This window comes from Schistocerca cancellata, chromosome 8, assembly GCF_023864275.1.
Source record: "Schistocerca cancellata isolate TAMUIC-IGC-003103 chromosome 8, iqSchCanc2.1, whole genome shotgun sequence".
Lineage (NCBI taxonomy): Eukaryota > Metazoa > Arthropoda > Insecta > Orthoptera > Acrididae > Schistocerca > Schistocerca cancellata.
In genome coordinates, this window is record NC_064633.1 from 88,993,990 (window position 1) to 89,015,924 (window position 21,935).

The 21,935-nt window shown below is 43.3% G+C and overlaps 1 protein-coding gene and 1 non-coding gene across 2 annotated transcripts in view; both read left to right on the plus strand.

The window, feature by feature from the left end:
- Window positions 1-21,935, plus strand: part of LOC126095384 (gonadotropin-releasing hormone receptor-like) — an 825,102-nt gene that overhangs the window by 379,853 nt on the left and 423,314 nt on the right. The window lies entirely within an intron of this gene.
- Trnaa-ugc (transfer RNA alanine (anticodon UGC)) lies at window positions 4,065-4,138 on the plus strand. Its single transcript has one exon. It is a non-coding gene; the product is annotated as a tRNA-Ala (tRNA).

The following is a 21,935-nucleotide window of genomic DNA, read 5'->3' on the forward strand; positions in this document are numbered from 1 at the left end:
CGAGGACCATTCGCAACCGTCTCCATGAAGCTGGGCTACGGTCCCGCACACCGTTAGGCCGTCTTCCGCTCACGCCCCAACATCGTGCAGCCCGCCTCCAGTGGTGTCGCGACAGGCGTGAATGGAGGGACGAATGGAGACGTGTCGTCTTCAGCGATGAGAGTCGCTTCTGCCTTGGTGCCAGTGATGGTCGTATGCGTGTTTGGCGCCGTGCAGGTGAGCGCCACAATCAGGACTGCATACGACCGAGGCACACAGGGCCAACACCCGGCATCATGGTGTGGGGAGCGATCTCCTACACTGGCCGTACACCACTGGTGATCGTCGAGGGGACACTGAATAGTGCACGGTACATCCAAACCGTCATCGAACCCATCGTTCTACCATTCCTAGACCGGCAAGGGAACTTGGTGTTCCAACAGGACAATGCATGTCCGCATGTATCCCGTGCCACCCAACGTGCTCTAGAAGGTGTAAGTCAACTACCCTGGCCAGCAAGATCTCCGGATCTGTCCCCCATTGAGCATGTTTGAGACTGGATGAAGCGTCGTCTCACGCGGTCTGCACGTCCAGCACGAACGCTGGTCCAACTGAGGCGCCAGGTGGAAATGGCATGGCAAGCCGTTCCACAGGACTACATCCAGCATCTCTACGATCGTCTCCATGGGAGAATAGCAGCCTGCATTGCTGCGAAAGGTGGATATACACTGTACTAGTGCCGACATTGTGCATGCTCTGTTGCCTGTGTCTATGTGCCTGTGGTTCTGTCAGTGTGATCATGTGATGTATCGGACCCCAGGAATGTGTCAATAAAGTTTCCCCTTCCTGGGATAATGAATTCACGGTGTTCTTATTTCAATTTCCAGGAGTTTATAATGCGTAAAGACTAAAATGGTTTTGGGCCAGGATGCAGACCTGCTCCAGCCTTGGTAGAACTCTCAAAATAACCCCACCCATCTCTAAAACACAATGTTTCGCACTAATATCATAACACATCGTCACTATTTATTGACTTCGAAAAATCCCTTCCGAGCAGTGGTACGGAGCGCAGGTGTATAAGGCGTGGACAGTGTTTTAAGATCGGTTGTATCACGATGAATCATCGTCTGGTGTGAAGCGGCGGTTCGCTAACCTCAGCACAATGGATCGGTATGAGGCTGGTTCCAAAGGCCCCAACGGCCAGCCGAAATCCTCCATGGTGCAACGCATCCAACGTTTTTAAATAAGAGGGCCGAGGAAACCCATTTACCGTCTACCAATCACCGCGTCAATGAACGTGTTATCTTGTTGGTCCCTAAGGTGCGCCACCTTGTATATTTAGTCAAATGTGAGTGTCTGTAAAAGTAAGAACAATTGCCTCCAATCGCAACTCAGGAAAGTTTAAAACAGAAAGTGAACGGTTTAAAATAACGCACAAACACACACACACACACACACACACACACACATACACACACACACTCCTCGGGGAGAAATTGAAACCTCTCTTCTCCGCCCATTCCTGCAACCGTCGAATACTCAGTTGCAATTGACAAGTTTTTGCAAGACTCGATGAGGAGCAAAAGACAGAGAAGTGGTGAACAAACACGGAACACTTGACAGGACGTTTAACTATTGAAGTGATACTATTAATAGCTATGGCAAAGACATTACATTGCGGGGCAATTTCGTCTTGTTAAAATAGGCCAGAGAGAACGTGACCGACTTAGTATCTAAAATAGCGTGATGAGAGGAAGGAGAGTATGGAGATGGGAAGACATCCCCGAAAACCTCATTCGTTGTGCCGTCCGAGGATACTGTGGCTCAAAGTAGTATCGTAGGCTCCCTCCATGTCAAAAAATATACCATCTACGTGATTGCGGCACAGTAAAGCCAGTTGTATGGCCTGTACCTGGAGGGCAAAGTTATCAAAGGTGGTGTGATATGTCATGAAACCGCTCTGAAAGATATTAAGATCCAGACAAGGCGGCAGTTGACCGTCCGCTTAAAGGTGTTCCCGCACATATAGTGAGCGCAACACTAAGGTAACTACTAGTGTACACGCGGGATTTCTCGTGTTTCAGAGTGGAATCATAATTGCCTCTCGCCATGAGTCGCGAAAGTGACCTGATGCCCAAATGAGGTTAAAAGTGCCGAGGAGGGGTTCTTTGCTCCGCGCTATGACTTGCCGCATCATAGGCCCTACTACACTGAGCAAAAGGTGTCAGTTTTTTCGAAGCCTGATGTTTCTCTCCCGACACATAAGTCTGAAATTTTGCTCATAAATGCAAACCTTCGCTTGTAATGCTGCAGAAGCTGGACACCCTGCGACATCACCTTTGAGCACCTTTGAAACAGTAAGATGTCACACATGTGATAAAAGGCCACAACTTAGATGTTGATGCGAGGTGTACGGTGGTTAGTGATGTCACACTGGCACAAAATTTCTCCACGCCACATCTTACCCACATATAAGCCCTTCTTTTGACGCCTCTGTGATCAAGGTCCCAACCGCGACACACACTGCTGAAACCACGCGGCTTTCTTCTGGGTGGCCAAGGAAAACACTTAAGACACACCGCCGATCAGAATCGACACGAAACGTCCTCAGGAGCTGGCATAAAAGGCGTCAATGGAGAAGCTGCTTTTCTCAGAAGTAGCGCCTCCTGTCACAAAAGCTATCAGCGGCCTGGAAGGCGTTGTTGCTGACTACGTGCCACTCCATATCCGCATGCAATGACGCCTGTCCGGCGGATGACACGGCAGTCGGTCGGTACCGTTGGACTTTACGAGGCCTATTCGGCTGCAATCAGTCGCAGTAGAAAACGACAGTTCACGGAGCAATCAGCAATAGGACCATTCTCTTGAAGTTCTACACTGTTAATACACCCCGGACATTTCAACACTACTCTTCAGGACACCATGGGGCTGCAAAGCCATTGAACATAATCCGTCCCATTTAGAGCATAGTGTAACTGTAGTTTTTGTTGCGGTATAAGGGGTGGAATCACTAGGGATCATTCAAAACCATTCGACGAAACCTGAAAGTAATCCGAAGCAGCAACCCGAGTGTTTATTCTTCTTCAGCCATCGAATTTTGCGACCTCCTGTGGTGTGGTCACGGTGGGGCGCAACATTGATATGTGAGAGTATAAAACGGCAAAGGGACTCTCTAAGATCCCTCCAGTTAGGTAAAATACACGGTGCCGCCTACGCGCCTTTGATTAGTGCGTTAAAAATCTACCTATGAGGGAGTTCGATAGTCACTCAGTTAACTGAAAGATAATTAAATCAAGACCCGAAGTTGTCGACAGGCGTTGACATACATCAACGGGGACAGTTGCAAATGTGTGCCCCGACCGGGACTCGATCCCGGGATCTCCTGTTTACATGGCAGACGCTCTATCCACCTGAGCCACTGAGGGCACAGAGCATAGTGCGACTGCAGGGATTTATCCCTTGCACGCTCCACGTGAGATCCACATCCCCAACTTAACGTCCACACACTACATTCGTAGTGCCCCTGTCCAATACACTCATTACTCGCGGCGGACAATCTTACCGAGTACTGTAAGAGCTCAGGCAATGCGTGTGCATCCAGCACAGAAGAAGAAGGTCAATGGCTGGTATGAAAATGAGCGTTTGGCGTCATTGGTCACTTGCGGGGCAGGTCCGGCCGCCTTGGTGCAGGTCTTACTACATTCGACGCCACATTGGGCGACCTGCGCGCCGGATGGGGATGAAATGATTACGAAGACAGCGAACACCCAGTCCCTGAGCGGAGAAAATCCTCGACCCGGAATCGAACCCGGGCCCGTAGGACGGCAATGCGTCACGCTGAACACTCCGAAAGAACAGATACCATCTTCACATACTTATGGCTAACCGGCCATTGACCTTGTTCTTCTGTGCTAGATGCACACCCATTGCCTGAACTCTTACGGTACTCGGTAAGATTGTCTGCCGCGAGTAATGAGTGTAATGAGCAGGAGCATTACGAATGTAGTGTGTGGGCATTAAGTTGCGAATGTGAGTCTCATGGGGAGCGCGCAAGTGATAAATCCCTGCAGTTGCACTATCCTCTGTCCTCGGTGGCTCAGATGGATAGAGCGTCTGCCATGCAAGCAGGAGAGCCCGGGTTCGATTCCCGGTCGGGGCACACAGTTTCAACTGGTGTATATAACGCCTGTCGACACGTTAGGGTCTTGATTTAATTATCATTTCATTCTAAGAGTGCTGCATGGTCACCGATGGTATCTGTTCTTTCGGACATGTCCGAAAGAAGAGATACGATCTTTATACACCCATTTAACTGGTACCTCGCAACCTGTAGCGCCTGAGGGCAGGTGACTCCTCCTAAGGGTTGTCGAAGGGGTTGCCTGCCCTCAGGCGCTAGAGCAGCTGCGAGGTACCACCCAGCCGAATGGGTGTCGAAGTCTCTGACAGGTACATTTTTAAGGTTCTCGTCAAAGGTGCGTAAATGGCACCGAGGATGTTGCCGATCTGGGGGATAAGGTACCTGCAATAATTCAAGGACTGTGGTGCAGCATACGTGTTATCACAAACCACTTAACAGGAGGTACGCGCTATTTGTGAAATGGCCTGTGTTTTGTCTTTCTCCAGCTACTGTGGTACGATGCGGCTCTACTAAACTACAGTGTCATTAGGTTCAAGCTGCTTGCGATCGAGAGTAGTGTAAAGCCGGTGCCAGCCTGCGCCTAGCACCTGTTAGTCGGGGTATTTGGCGGAAAGTGTTGGACCGCGGCAGCGGGAGCGCTCCCATAAACACAGGCCATTATGCAGAGTGGCTGTACACCTGCCCGTGACACGCCACTCATTCAAGCCGGGCGGAGCCGGATGGCGCAGTCCGCACGCCGGCTTGTCACCCCCCATCAGGGAGCGGCGCTTGTCTCATTGCGGGTACGTCAGCCTATGACATGTGGCTGTACTCGGCTTTGCCGGTTTTGTCTGTGAGCTTTTTTCAGACTAGCGGTAATAGTGCAATCCATTTCCATGGACATACATGAGAAAACTCTAGTGATAGTGTAATAGATAAAGGGAAACATTGTAGCCAATCTGAAATCGTTGCTACGAATTTCCCACGTCAGGCACTAAGGGTTAACTGAAGACTGCAGCCGCGCGGGATTAGCCGAGCGGTCTCAGGCGCTGCAGTCATGGACTGTGCAGCTGGTCCCAGCGGAGGTTCGAGTCCTCCCTCGGGCAGGAGTGTGTGTGTGTTAGGATAATTTAGGTTATGTAGCGTGTAAGCATAGGGACTGATGACCTTAGCACTTAAGTCCTATAAGATTTCACACACATTTCAACATTCTTTTTTTTGAAGACTGTAATTCTCTGACAGAAATCCGAGGATTGACCGAAGAAGATAGAGATTGTGACTGTCTTTTTCCGTGACTTGGCTGAATATACGAAGTATGTAGTCAGCAGGCTGAAATATTTAAACAATGGCGATACTTCGGACGTAAGTGTATTCTGAAAACGAAAGCAAAAGTTTTAAAATAATTAATCGCACGTAGTACTAGGAGGAATTTGTCAGTTTCTGTAATCGCTTCATCACCAACAGTTGATATAATAGAAAAACCTAATGGAACGTCCGCCTGTTTGTCTACCATGCCGCAGGCCCGCGTTCGATTCCTGGCCGGTTTGGAGGCTTTCTCTGGTCGTGGACTGCGTGTTGTGTCGTCCTCCTCGCCATCACGCCCAATGTGGAGTCACCTGAAATAAGACTTGCAACCTCGCTGCTGAACTTCCTCGAATGGTGACTCCCGGCCAACAACACCACACGATCACTTTATTTTTGACAAACTGCCTATTGGCTTCTGTATTAGGTTCTTCGGCCATCGTTCATCTAATGATTTTACTGGCGTTTCGCCAGCCCGAGTGGCTGGCATTGTCAAAGCTTCACCCTCCATTGCCGGTGGTGAACTGGAGCCCGCAGCCACAGACTATGTGTACCTGGCGCGCCAACGTCCGAGGGCGTCTCCTCGGTCATTTCCGGTGCGGTTCTCCTCTTGCTACCTGCGACGGTCGTTCGCTGCAGTACGGGAAGCCCGAATCCGTTTACCTTAAGGCTTTCCTCTTTCTTGTTGAAACTGTTCGCGTGTTTTTGTATTTCTACAGCTTCTCTGAACAAGCCCGTGTGATAGTGCTTCTCTAGAGCCAGAACTTCCGTGTCGGCGAATTTTATTACGTGGTCGGTCTCACTCAGTGCGTGCTCTGCCACGGCCGATTTCTCCACCTACCCCAACCTGCAATGTCGCTTATGTTCTTTGATTTATCGCCTCCGCATTCCCCTTGTGATGTCTGATACAGATAATTCGCATTGTAGACAACGAGATTAGTTGTAGCTGCTGCGGAGAATGTCATCTCCCCTGTCGATAAACATATATTAGATATGTCTATGACACACCAAAGTGCAACTCATTCAGAATCTCTGATTGGTATATCAAGTGAATGTTGAAAGATAATTCTCTGCCATTCCAGGAAGTAACAAAACTATCACAGCGTTACCAGACACGTTGCACTACGTTGTCATGACACTATCATAGTCGTAGCAGGGCGATTATGTTTCTACAGGCAATGTCTTTCTTGTGTGGGCTAACAATTTAGGAGTGCATCTTTTGCATCAACGATGCAGCAGCTTAATTGTTTTTCCTACGACATCATGAGGAATATGCTAGTATTTGTGGTAAGTGAGAAGAATGGAAAGTTGCACAGGCCACCGCGATACATACGAAAGAAAATAAACGTAATCCACTGAGCTATACGTCCATCTGATTGACATAGACATGTAGCAGGACATGTAATCAAATACCTTGTTCCAAAGTTATGAAATACCCCAAAATATATTACCTATTGACATCAAACCAGCATGGATTTGGAAAGCACCAATCTTGTGAGACACAACTGGCACGTTATTCGCACAACGTATCGTATAGGAGCTTTCAGATTGATTCCGTATTTACAGAGTTCGCAAAAGGCCGTTGATATCATTCCTCATAAGCGCCTTCCAACGATATTGCTTTCCTATGTACTATCGTCTCAGTTGTGCGACTTGTCTGTCTGAAAGATCACACTAACTGAAGGGATGTTACCTAGTGAAACAGAAGTGGTGGGTGTAATCCTCGTAAGTAAAGTGTTATAGAACTTCTTATATTTCTAATATACATTAAACTATTTAGCAGAAAATCAGAATATTTCTCTTAGACGTGACGCAGATAGTGCTGCTGTCTAGTAAACTCGTCCGAAGAGCAAAGCGAATTGGAAAATAATGTTGAAAATGTATCTTCACGGTGCCAAACATGACAGTTTAACCGTAAACAAAGAAACGAGTAAGGTTCTTCATATAAACGTAAACAATTCCTTTAAAGTTCGCCTTTACGATAAATCAGTCACATCCTAACGTTGTCGATTCAGCTAAATGTCAAGGAGCTACGATCATGGATAACTTAAATTGGAACCATCGTATGGAAAATATTGTGGGGAAGGAAACCCAGACACCGCGTTATATTGGAGAATAGGAAGTAGATGATCCCTTTTATGAGTTCGGCACATGAAGGAGCCTAACCCTTTAAAGGAAGATGCTGCTTCAGGTGATGATGAATATGATGATGATGATGGTGACTCTGTACTAACTACTTTTTCACACCAGAAAAAGAGACCCAGCAGGAGACACTTCTGGGTCAACGCTGACCAAGGAATGGAAAAATGACCGACAAGTATGAAAGTTTACTGATATTTGTGGATGGGCAGATATTTATGTATTTTCTGTCATATCTATAGTTTTCCGCCGAGAAACAAATTCAAACTGCCACTACAATCATATGAAAAAGAAGAAGAAATTATATTAATTGCATAACGAAATAAATTATAGCAATTGAAAACTGATCATCTAAAAAACTTCAAAGTGATCTAATTCTAAACGAGAATAGCTGTTTATTCACACGAAGTAATGTGCGATATCGTCAAGGAATCTCAAATTGAGTCCATATTTCCAGAAATCCAGAAGCGACCTCTAATCGAATTATGTGCCTATTGAGTATCGTTGTGCGAATGGATGCGTGCTTTGCTCTCAGAAAAATAACAGTTGGTAGTAAGTAAAGGAAAATCATTGAATGAAGCAAAAGTGATATTTGTCATTCACCATGTCAGTGTTATAATCCATCTTCTATTCCTAATCTATGTAGACGATTAACGAGACAATCTAATCACCTGTCTTACATTGTTTGCAGGTGATGCTGTCACTTACGGTCTAGTAATCATTTACCTTCTAGTAAAGTCAACAGAAGGTCAAAACCAACTGGTGAAAGAACTAGACAATTATCTGCACCGCGTGAAAAGTAGCAATTGACTCTGAATAATGAAACTATACGGTCATCCACATGAGCACCAGAAGGAATTCATTAAATTTCTGTTACACGAAAAAAAAACCGATCTGAAACCTGTAAATTCGCCTAAATACCCGGGACTGCAATTACGAACAACAGAAATTGGAACGATTACATACACAATGTTGGGAGAAAAGCAAACCAAAGACTGCGTTTTATTGGCAGAACACTTAGAAGATGCAATAAGTCCACTAAAGGGACTGCCTACACTACTATTGTGCGTCGTCTTCTGGAGTATTGCTGCCGGTATGGGATCCATAATTGATAGGATTAACAGAGGACATCGAAAAAAATTCAGAGAAGGACAGCTCGTTTTCTATTTACAGGAAATAAATGGGGGAGTGTCACGGGTACGAAACGCGAGTTCAGGTACAGCCTTTAAAACAAAGGCGTTTTTCTTTGGATTGAGATCTTATCACGGAATTTCAAACGCCAACTTTCTTTTCCCTCATACAAAAATTAATTGTTGACGCTCACTTAGAGAGGCAGAAATGTTCTTAAATAATAAAATAACAGAAATCATAGCTCGCAAGAAAAGTTTGAAGTGGACGTTGCTTCCACGCACTTTTCAATAGTGTCACAGTTGAGAAATAGTCTGAAGGTGGTTCAATGATTCCTCTGCCAGGAGCTTAAGCGTGAATTTCAGGGTGGTCCAGTAGATGCAGGGGTAGATCCGGCTGTCAGTCCGCAGTGTGTTTGTTTACCAAAGCGAAGTCTTCTGATCCGGTTCTCTGTGACACATGGTACTGTTTCTCAGATGCGCTACCTGTCATTGTATACTACATACATTCCTATTCCATTATACTCACTTCCATGTATGTATTTACAGTGGTATAAAATACTGAGTGTCCGGGTCAGAGGTATACAAAAATATTTGTTTATAATTCAGCATCTACGAAGATTTATAACTTCACTCGTCCAGCAGTGTACACAGGGGCTGGAACATTTTTATGCATGTTGATACTATTCAACGTGGGCACTGTATCTCGACAGGTATCAAAACGATACTCCACTTCTCGCCTCGTGTTAATAAGCATGACAGATGTTACCGCCTATACTGCGGCGTCGACCCGTTGTCTCACATCTCGAACCCTTGTTCTCTTAACAATGCGCTCGATAAACACCTGAGCCGTGGTAAAAAAATTTCTGTTTTGAAGAGCACGCCGCAGCGCGTAGTGTGAAGCAGTCGCCCTCCGTTTCAGGCGGTGGCGCCGCTGTGGCAGTCGCAGCTTTGGTGTCTCCCTCTTGTGGGAAAGGTTGCCTGTTCACGTGCATTTAAGGGGCGCTATAAGCTCGCCAGTCGGTCACTCTGGATCAGTCTCTCGTCCGCATTTGTTAGGTAGTTAGTCTCTGTCTGTCGTTCGGAGTGCTAGTATGTCTGTCGTTCGGATCAACCTTTAAAGCGGGTAAAATGAGAGTCTTTCCACTCCACCAATAAGAGAATTCAGCGAGTGGTCGTCCGGTAGGGGCTTAGTTCCTGCATCTGAGTCTGCGCTTTAGACCGCCAGTCTACTCGAGTTTGCTCAGGCAATGGTCACTGGCGGTGGGATCGATCGGTTGGTCGATGATCGCGCACTGAGACATAAGATGACTTGTCCGTCTTGATGGTCGGCGCATGTAGGGTCGCCACGTGAGTCCAGTGGGCCGCGGCGTATAGCGAGGGGTAGTGGCTTCGCGGTCGACACGAGAGCAACAGGAGTCAACCCACGACATCAGTCTGGCCGGTACGAGCTGCGACACCGTGAGACGGGAGATCGGCGCACCTTCCTGCGTCCGTTGAAGTGGCTGGCAGCAGACGGTTCGGGAGAGCGATTTGGGGTTGCTGCGCCAGGTGTTCTCGAGAAATCGCAGTTTATTAGAAGTTAAGTGATTGGTGATATCTTGTTTGATTTACTGTTGTTAAATTCTACATGTTTTCTTGGTGAGGTTACCAGCCATTTTGCTTTGGGTTCGTCCCATCATTCTTCTCCGTTTGCCCACCCGAGGGAAGGTGGTTGTTTATAAATTTGGTGGTCCGTTTTTCCCTTGTGGAGTAGGGGTGGGTTAGAGCAACCTGCGGTTCGGGTTGTTCGGTAATCTCCCTATCAATCTACCGTACGTTAGTAGCTGCCCCTGTCATGTTTGTCGGATTTGGTGTGTTAACGAATTTATTGCTTGGAGTGTAACGACCTAACACCTGAAATATGTTTTTATCTTTGGAAACTTTGATATTATTGCCTATGATCTTGAGAGGCGGTATCTGTGTACTGTAGAGCATCTTAACTATTGTTTGCCCAACCTTGTAGAATTTTATATAAGATTGAATATCATGGGCTTTTATTTAAATGAACATTTTAGTATATAAAGTTGCCACCCTTTCACTATAAGACTTTTCTTAGAAGTTAAAATCAAGTTGCACCTTCGGTGGCAAAGTTAATATTTTAACTGTTAGTGTTTTGTACCATTACCATCCCTTCTACGGGGGGAGGGGGGGAGTGCATAGTTTGTGTGTTTGTGTAAATTGTTAAAACTCTTAGTTTAAAGTAATCTGGGTGTTGCAGATTTGAACCAGTGTAGTCTTTCAGAGGCTGTTGTGAGCGGTCATAACTACGGCCGTGTCAAAAGGGAGCGGCAAGGTTCTCTGCCCAAAAGCTCATACAGTCAAAACTTGTTTCTTTCTGCCTCTGAATAAATTGTAACTTTGATATTTAGAGGGTGCTTTCTGATTATAATTTTAAATCTGTTTCTTTTAAAAAATGCTTTAAGGCACTATTAAAGTGAATAAAATTCCCATTTGTTAAAAGGAATTTGGTTGTGATTTCATCAGTTACTCCCTGGCAACTACTTCCATGCTTACATAGTGTGATTAGATGTGTTAATGTTCTTGATGAATCGCTAGTAAATAAAATAAATTATTAAGAATATTCTTTGAAAATAAATCACGGTTCAACACCCATGCGCTGAAATCCAGCAGAGTCAGATTGGGAGAGCGAGGGAGCCAGGCAATTGAATCCACCCACACCCACCCACCCCATCCGATCCAACGCTCAGGAAGCGTCTCATGGAGAAATGTGGTAACATCCTAGTGATGGTGGGACGCGACTCCATCCTGCCCGAAAATGAGGTCGAGAGGCATCTGTGGACCTGCATAGTTCGCCAACATGTCGAAGTAGGTGTGCCCTGTCAACGGCGCGCATGCGCCTTGCGACTCGGCGCTGTTCACGAAACGGTAAGGATCACATCTTGGAGGCCTGCGCTGTCGACTGCGTATGTACCTAACAACATAAAATGTCGAGTTCTGTCGTTATAAGAGATTGTTTCTTTATACCTTTACCCAGTTGTATGTCACTTAATGTGGTCTGCCACGTGTTGCTATCACCTCGCACGTAGCTACCACCAAGAGGTGATTTCGCGGGCTCTCATGTCTTTGGACGCCCTTGTAGGCTGTTTCCAGACCGTGACGCCTCTATATTTTTTTTCGCTTATAACCGAAACGCGCTGAAGTGGCCCGTAGTGGGTTCTACGATTATCTGCTCTTACATGCCTTGCGAATACTACTTAACCCGTTGCACAATTTTACTTAAAACTTATATAAAACTTTGCCTTAACGAGACAGATATTTTTAAGTGTAACGTGCTCCTTATTACCTACAGTTTATATAGTGCAGTGGATTAGAACTGAGGAACTGTACATGCAATATTATTCTTCAACGCACTTGAGCAGCGTGTTTAACGTCCTATTGTGAGGTGCTACTTAATTTGTTCCCCCTACAACGACGTGGAGCTAAAAAGCTATGTCTGATATGATCTGAGTTAGTTAATCCTTGCTTGTTCTCTTTGACAGTATTTACGTCGTAATGCGAACCAATGATGTTCTTCTTGCTGCCCTAGGACCATCTCACTTGTGCTGCCTCTGGCAGCCTGCGCCTTCTCGTAGTTGAGTCCTGTTTCGTCAGGCTCTCTAAGTCACGTTGCGGCACCTTTTCACATAATCTGTTTGATGTCTCGTATAATCGCCGCCCATAGCTATGCTGTAAAATACTTAATCGTTCTCTCTCTCCATATGTGATATTTGTACGAGGGTTGGAATTTTTATAGTGGCAACTATTTATTTACAGCTCGTACAAAGTAGATACGTGTTTAAAAGTTTTAATGACCTTCAGAGTAGTCACCAGCATTGCGCATAACCCGTTGCCAGCGATGTGGAAGTCGTAGGATACTCTTAGCAGTGGTAGTTGCGTTGATAGTTCGAGCGGCGCGGTCTATTGCCCGACGAATTAGTAGCAGTTCTGAAGCGAACGCCGTGAAGTGTTTCCTTCAGTTTAGAAATCGAGTTGAACTCACGAGGGCTTAAATCAGGGGAGTGCAGTAGGTGGTATAGCAATTAGCAGCCCCATCAATCAAACAAACCAGCAACAGCTTGCAATGTACGTGCTTGAGCATTGTCCTGCAAAATGATGTTTAGGTCCTGCAGAAACTGTCATCACTTCTGTCTCTAAGCTGGTCGTAGGTTGTGTTCCAAAAATGAACAGCATAGAGACAGAAGTGAGAGTACATTGAAAGTAAGTAAAACTTTGAAATATGTAACTATATTGTACGAGCTGTAAGTAAATAGTTGACACTATTAAAGTTGCAACCCTGGTGCGTAGATCACACTCGATGACAATGTGCTCAGGAATCCCGGTCACCTAAAAACCGCAAACGTCGCTTTCCCTTCCGCTTATCTTTTACAAGTATGATTATCTGTATCCTTCATGACAACCGATACTATCGGTATTACCTGCAATGCCGTGGAGATCATCTTCTGTGACTTGGATGCGATGCACTTGTGTACTCTTGTGTACTGAGTTCCGGGAGCATTTGTTGTCGTTGCACGCACACCGTCCATTTTCGGACACAAGTTCATGGGACATTTCTTCAAAATCCGTCCTCACTCAGTCATTTGTTACCCACTGGAACTATTTATAACTCATCGATTTCTCATAGTCTGAAAACTGTTGCAATATACGATAACAGTGTCCACCGACGTCCACCGCTACGACATTCCAGAAACTGACTCCAGACAAGCCCTTCCATAGGAAAACAAGTCGTATGGTACAGTAGGCTCAGAGTTTCCGTTTAATGTACTATAGCCCTTTTATTTTCGCAGTATGTGTTACACTGTCGTACTTCATACGTATTTTGTAGTCAGAAATCAGTCCCTTTTATGACGTGTAAAGTTTTAGTGTAAAGTTGAAAATAAGACAAATTAGTAATCTCTATGCATTATTTCCACAAATAATAAAGGTCATTTTCGCAGCCATTTCGGAATATTACATCGGGGAATGATGAAAAAGGGGATATATATACCGGTCTCACATTCCAGTAACTCTGTTTGAGCACGGGGTGTGTAAAGAATATATCTGGATAAGACTGCTAATAAGATGAGTTGGCTTAATATGGTAGGTAATTATTAAGTGATTACACCGGCAAACGGAACTAACACATCTCTCAGTCAAAAAGTACAACAGCATGGAATCATGTATTTATGCTTACGCTTGCGTCATTACAGTAGGATGCAATCTGACATTAATTTGATGAAAACGCTGCGTCACGGAAGCGGAACCTATAAAATAAGTAACTGGCGTAACCGACCATAAAGCAGCAGCAAACACGCTTAGCTTAATACAATTGTATTATGGCTGAAATTAATTACTGCATTCCCATTTACACATATTCTACTATTTGATTTCATTATTCAAAGTACCACACACTAACACTGAATTACGAGCGGATACTCCTGCAAATCTTTCGAGAAATTTATTGGTTAGATCTTTTTGTTTATCATAAAACAAAAGCGGTTTTAAATTTGTTAGCTACCAGATGATATATTGATAAATTTGCACCCTTTGTCGCAGCTATGAAAGTGGACGACTAACAACTCATATAAACCCCGGAACACTGTCACGTTGAACATTTTTTGAGACATATACATAACGCCATTACACGATGTTGGAAGCAGTAGACGAGAAAACCTCTGAATGGATCTTTATGTTTACTTCCATACTTCCGGAAAGCAGCAACACTGCACTGAATCACCATGTTCCCGGTAATTTCATCGACGATAATCCATACAAGGGCGCCACGGAAATGGGCAAAAAATACTTCAATCGATGTCATCAGTGAGTGGGATAGTGCCATACTAGGAATTCACAGACGGGCGTTGACAAATAACGTTTGACGCATTGAAAAATCTTGCTTTCTTCATGGTGGGGACTACCATTAAGTATGTACGTGGAGAAATATAACCCAACATATAGTGATATTGATTCTGACTCCTGACAACTACGTCATCGAATACCCGAAGCCATAGATTGCTTTTCAGTTTCAAATATTACAATAGCTCTCTTGGTACTTACCTTCCACTTAACAGAGGAATGATGAAAGACTATTGGAATCAGATTCACTGATGTACTTTACCAGATTCGAATCCTGCCTCGGGAATGGATGTGTGTGATGTCCATAGGTTAGTAAGGTTTAAGTAGTTCTAAGTTCTAGGGGACTGGAGAAATTGCACAATGCGAGATTCGTCAAGCTTAGATAAAACGAAACTGAAAGAATCTATTTTTAATAAAACTGCATGAAAAACCTGCTTGATTTTAGGAGAAGAAACTGTCCAAGCCTTTGCACCGATATTTTCTTCGATTCTCCTACTAAACAGAAATAATACAAAAACGAAAGCCAAAGAATAACAACGAAATTAAAATAAGGAGCATAGCCCTTTAGAATATCAATAAATTCATCAAACAAAGCACCCAACTTTTAGAAGGAAAGTGAAGCAAGATAACTGGAATTTGCAACCTTTGTGTGAGTGAATTAATCTGAAACTTCGGTATAGTTGCGGAAGGTGGATATAACTTACCAATGAATGATGTGTAGTGTTACGCCCGTGATTAACAGGCTTTAATTTTGACGGTACACGTGTATTTCCTCTAAGAATAAAAGATATTTATGGTAATGAGTAGGCAGTGCTACGCGCCATAGGTTTGACATTACAGCTGCTAAAAGCGTTTTGAGTAAAACTGAGTGAAATCTGCTAATTCTTGGGAATAAGCTAGTTGTTAACAATGTGTGATATTAAAGAAAATAAATACTGAGAAACCGCTGTCAGAATTCCCAGACTCCTAACAGTGACTGAGAACAGGTTCGCGAATTTATAGGACATATTGGCGGAACTACCCATTAATATAGTGCCATATGTCATAAGCGAAACAGAACAACCAAAGTAGACTCATTTTCGTGTTTGTTCCTCATTTATTGCAGATATTCCTCTAAATACAGCAGCATTCAGTTTCTGGACAAGATCTTGAATGTAGGCTTTCAATGATAGTTTACTGTCTATCTGAAGGCCTAGAAATTAAGGTAGTAGGGCTCACCAGTCATATGCTCACTCTGTGTAATCAAAATCTGTTTTAGTTGAATTGTGTGTTAGAAACTGTAAAATTTGAGTCTTACGGTGATTTAGCATCAATTTACTTTCTACAAGGTATGAACATATTTCTTCTACTGTAGTATTTGATACATTGCTAATATGACACTCAGAATCCTTCATTACCACACTAGTGTCATTAGCAAAGAGAAATAATTTAGAATCGCCTGTTACATTAGAAGGCATATCATATAAGAAGCAGTAGTGGCTCCAGCACTGACCCCTGAGGAATTTCCCTTCACTCTCCCCCCCCCCCCTCCCTCCGCCCTCCACTTAACTGTGCACCAATCAGATGCCACCTCATAGCTGTTTTCGTTACAGTGCAGAATGATCTTTTGCTGTCTGTTTTTAAAGTATGAGAGGAATCAATTGTGATATACTCCTCTTATTCCATAATGGTCCTGCTTCCACAGTAAGATGCACACAATCAAACACCATAGTTAAATAAAAGAAGATGCCTAGCGTTCGCATCTTTTTCTTTAATCTGTCCAACGCCTCACTGAGAAAAGAGAATATAGCGTTTTCAGTAGCTAAGCCTCTCCTGGAACCAAACTGTACGTTAGGTAGAAAATTGTCAGAAATGAAATGATCAGTTAACCTTATATACAGGTTTTATCATAATTAATGGCGTAAACGCATGCAGATCTTAGTAAACGATATTCGTAGGAAAAAAATCTCATTGAACTCTAAAACGCATAACTTCATTTCGATATTGTGAAACAAGTCTCTTCTACTGTACAAGTGTTTATAGTTCTTAACGCATGCACTTTGAAGCTCATATTTACTGCACATATATACTACCTCCTCCGAAAATTTGGAAAGCAAAGAGCTTCCAATAGAAGAGATCTGTTTTACAGTGTCACAGATGGAGAAGTGCAGCTAGTTCTTAAGTTATGTGTTTTAGCGCCAATGTTTGCTGAGATACATTTGCTTCAAGTATCGTGTACTATAAACTGTATGCGTTTACCCCATCAACTATGCCATCTCTTGATACAGCCTTTTCAGCAACATTTGCAAACACCGATGGCATAAAAACAGGTCCAAAATTGTCCACAATATCTATTTCTGCTTTTTTAGAAAGCGTATTTACTAATGAATACATTAGTCATTCCGGAAACTGACCATTCCCAAAGGAAAAATTATAAATTTGGATTTGTTCTAACATACGCTGCAGAGTGCCTCAGCATGCTGACAAAAACACCATCATATCCAAGAACGTCTTTGGTCTTCAGAGATTTAATTATTGACTCAGTCTCCCCCTTGTCAGTATCACTGTGGTGTATTTAAGATAGAACGCTTGGAAGGCCATTTTCTAAGAGAGTGGTTCCCTGTAGAAACTACGTTCGACCCAATTCCCTACTATATTTAGAAACGTATATCTGACTTATTTGTATCAAAAACTTCTTTAATACGTATTGATTTTATATTCTCGAAATTGCGTTGTTGGCTAGACACTTACTTCAAGGCTAACCATATAATATGAGTTTTATTCTCGGAATTAACTGTTTCATTTACATTCCACATGCTTTTTGCCTTTCTAATGAGATATTTAAGCACCTTATAGTACTGTTTATGATAAACAACTACAGCTCTGTTGTTACTTTCGCCAAAATTTCGATGTAATTCAAATGTTCCAATGTTGGTGAATTCCTAAGGGACCAAACTGCTTAGATCATAGGTCCCTAGACTACTTAAACTAACTTATGCTAAGAACAACAGACAAAACCATGCCTAAGGGAGGACTCGAACCTCCGACGGGAGGGGCCGCGCAGTCCGTGACATGACGCCTCAAACCGCGCGGCCACTCCGATGTAATTCCTACTTTGTTCTGCGTGATATCCTTATATCACTACCCAACCGCCCAGGTTGCCTGTTAGTCTCAGTTTCCTGTTTTAAACGTTCTAATGAAAAAGCAACCTCCAAAGATTATGAGAAATGTGTTGAGGAAAGCGTTACATTTATCGTGTATGTTATTTGCACTGTAACATCATAAACGTCCTGCCACTAAACCTGTGTACCTAACTGACGAATGATTTGGAAGAGTTGATGGGTCTAAGTGGATGCCTTCTGACAGAGGTTCTGTGACTTATTTTTGATGTATAAAAAGATGTTATAATGTTACTTAAAATACGTCTTGATTGCAAAAAATTTTTATTTTATTTTATTATTCATATTTCATTATATTATATTATATATTTTATTATTCATAATTTTTTGCAATCAAGACGGATTTTAAGTAACATTATAAAATCACTGATTGCTGTTATCCCATAAGACATTATGTCTGTTTTTGCAAAATATAAAAAGATGGGTGGTTCTCCTAGGAGATCCCTAATGTATAAGTTGGGAGTTTACCCGTCGTTCTCAGCTGAACTGCGAAAGATACTGACTGCTCTGTAGTGCTCGGAGCTCATTGAGGTATATGCTGGCTGCCATGGACCACACTTCCCGTTCACGCAACACCATCGGAAGGATGACGCACTTTTAGAGCCGTAACTTTGTCCTTGTTGTTAGCCCCCCTCCCCGCCCCCCCCCCCCTCCCCTCATCTTAAGGAGTGGATACAGCTGATAATAAGCAGCTACCAGAGACCCAAAATGTTGGCAAAAGGAGAACGTCCTTTTCCTTCAAACTTGGAAGGTGAAGTTGGGAACCCCCCCTCCCCCCTCCACTCCTCTCTCCCCGCTATTAAAGAGAAAGAGAAATGATGCCAGTTAGTTACCTATCTAGATCTCTGCCCAAGGAACCGCACTAATTAAACTGTGCGCAAGGAAGTTAATAAAGGCGACTTTTTGGCCCAGCTGTGTGCTGTTTGCTCTGCAGCTGAGACCATTCACAGAAATCGTCTTATACTGTACCCAGTAATCACACAAGGAATGTCTAAAACTGCTGACATGAAAGAAAAGGAAGAAATCACCTACCTAGTGACTGTTGTTGTGTTCCTGTTAGACATAAAGATGCGTTTCTGCAGAAGTCTCCTTGATTTTCATATTAAACTGACCGATTTCCACATAGGAATGTGATTATTTTGCAAAATAACATACTGAAGAATGAGGAGAGACGAGGTATAATGTTTCGTCACTTTTCAAAGTGAGCTTGTCCCCAATTAGAAATCTGTCTTGACCATATTATCACATCGAGGCTCAAAATCAAAGCCGTGGAAATCCTCAGTTTAATATTCCACGTGAACACAAAAATTCTCAACTTTGCATATATCTGTTTCAGCACACGCAAGTTGCTTGAATTGCCATCGTTAATCTTGTAAGTAGACTGTTTAGGTTTTTATGTTGGTAAAGCCCTGTAGTGCTGTGTATGAAAATCGCTGATAGCGCTGTGTGCAGCCTGTGGCTGGTTGGACTTGCTGTTGGAATATTCGCTTGTGTAGTGTTGGGCAATTGGATGTGAACAGCGCGTAGCGCTGGGCAGTTGGAGGTGAGCCGCCAACAGTGTTGTATATGGAGAGAGAGATGTCAAGAGTTTTGAGAGGTTACTATAAGCGGACGATCTGGACGTGTGCCCCCCAGAAAAAGGAAATTTGTAAAGATGGATGTCATGAATTAATAGATATAAATATTATGACTTTCGAACATTATTAAGGTAAATACATTGTTTATTCTCTATGAAAATCTTTCATTTGCTAACTATGCCTAACAGTAGTTAGTGCCTTCAGTAGTTAGAACCTTTTATTTGGCTGGCAGTATTGGCGCTCGCTGTATTGCAGTACTTCGAGTAACGAAGATTGTTGTGAGGGTAGTCAGGGCCATTCTTTTGTAGGGATTATTGAAAGCCAGATTGCGTTGCGCTAAAAAATATTGTGAGTCTGTTTAGTGATGATCAGAATAAGTAGAGAGAGAACTGTCTGAGTACGTTCAGTTTTACTCAGCTGTCTTTGTATCAAATAACGTAGAAGTTTCCCAGCACGGTCATTCCAAGGGGACGTTTCAATCTTTGGCCAACCACATATTGCATGCTTAGTGTGAAACCTTCTTGCATTCACAACAGTGGACAACCTACTGGTTTCAAGCAAACCACATGGTGACATGCTGTCTCGTTATTAATATCGCAACAAATGAATGAGGTGGTATGCCTGACGGCAATAATCAAGTTCACATCCGTTACTGCACTCTCAGGAGAGTGTTAACTGCTTATGTTCAGCTCCTTTTTCTGCTGTGTGTAATCCAGCCTAAAGTGTCCTACGTAACCACAGAGAAAAATGTTATTGGGTCTTAAAGTTCGGTTTCAGCTCACAGACTGTTCATGTATTATAGCTGCTTCCTGTTCCTCACTCCCTCCTTAGTCAACATATCGAAATCAGTCGATGATACATTCTAATTTCTCAAAGTACAAGAAGGTTGAGTGGAAGTTACGCGCGAACGGTCAACTGTTGATTCCTTCCAGAATATCAGCTACTGCTTCGGCTTCCATCTCCAGAAGACAAGATGCGCATGCCACTGTGAGTATCCGGTTAACATACTTCCCAAACTTCTCCTGTTTGAGTCTTTATTGTTTAGGAGGTTGTATTATGTATTTTATTATTTACGTTATTTCACATTAACATTGGCCGTGGGCAGAGTATTGTCAATTTATTATTAACTGTTTAACATTCTATCGATACCATTGTGTTTTTGAGAAAATAATTTTGAGGTTAATTTTAAGCCCATACCCGAACAACGATTAGCCAAAACTCCACTCCACGCAATCCTTGACCTGCAGTTGGTAGCGCAGTGTGGTTGCAAATTGTCCCGGAGAGGTGCCCATGGCCGTAGATTTGAGAGTACTTCCGTAGGTCATCGGCGAGCCGTTGAAAGCAGGGGAGCAGGTGGATATGAATAGTGACACTGACAACATTACGTTGACTATTATGGACACAGAATTAATGATGCTATTTTTCGAACGTTAACGGATGTGTAAGTTACAGCGTAGGGCAATTCATCATCTGAATAGGGTTAATAATTTGCTGCTTTTATGAAAGGAAGAAGAAAGCAAGCAGGGAGTGAGTGAACTACAAGATAAGTTTGAGTGGGTGTTGTTGTTGTTGTGGTCTTCAGTCCTGAGACTGGTTTGATGCAGCTCTCCATCCTACTCTATCCTGTGCAAGCTTCTACATCTCCCAGTACCTACTGCAACCTACATCCTTCTGAATCTGCTTAGTGTATTCATCTCTTGGTCTCCCCCTACGATTTTTACCCTCCACGCTGCCCTCCAAAACTAAATTGGTGATCCCTTGATGCCTCAGAACATGTCCTACCAACCGATCCCTTCTTCTAGTCAAGTTGTGCCACAAACTTCTCTTCTCACCAATCCTATTCAATACTTCCTCATTAGTTATGTGATCTACCCATCTAATCTTCAGCATTCTTCTGTAGCACCACATTTCGAAAGCTTCTATTCTCTTCTTGTCCAAACTATTTACGGTCCATGTTTCACTTCCATACATGGCTACACTCCATACAAATACTTTCAGAAATGACTTCCTGACACTTAAATCTATACTCGATGTTAACAAATTTCTCTTCTTCAGAAACGCTTTCCTTGTCATTGCCAGTCTACATTTTATATCCTCTCTACTTCGACCATCATCAGTTATTTTGCTCCCCAAATAGCAAAACTCCTTTACTACTTTAAGTGTCTCATTTCCTAATCTAATTCCCTCAGCATCACCCGTCTTAATCCGACTACATTCCATTATCCTCGTTTTGCTTTTGTTGATGTTCATCTTATATCCTTCTTTCAAGATACTGTCCATTCCGTTCAACTGATCTTCCAAGTCCTTTGCTGTCTCTGACAGAATTACAATGTCATCGGCGAACCTCAAAGTTTTTATTTCTTCTCCATGGATTTTAATACATACTCCGAACTTTTCTTTTGTTTCCTTTACTGCTTGCTCAATATACAGATTGAATAACATCGGGGAGAGGCTACAACCCTGTCTTACTCCCTTCCCAACCACTGCTTCCCTTTCATGTCCCTCGACTCTTATAACTGCCATCCGGTTTCTGTACAAATTGTAAATAGCCTTTCGCTCCCTGTATTTTACCACTGCCACCTTTAGAATTTGAAAGAGAGTATTCCAGTCAACATTGTCAAAAGCTTTCTCTAAGTCTAGA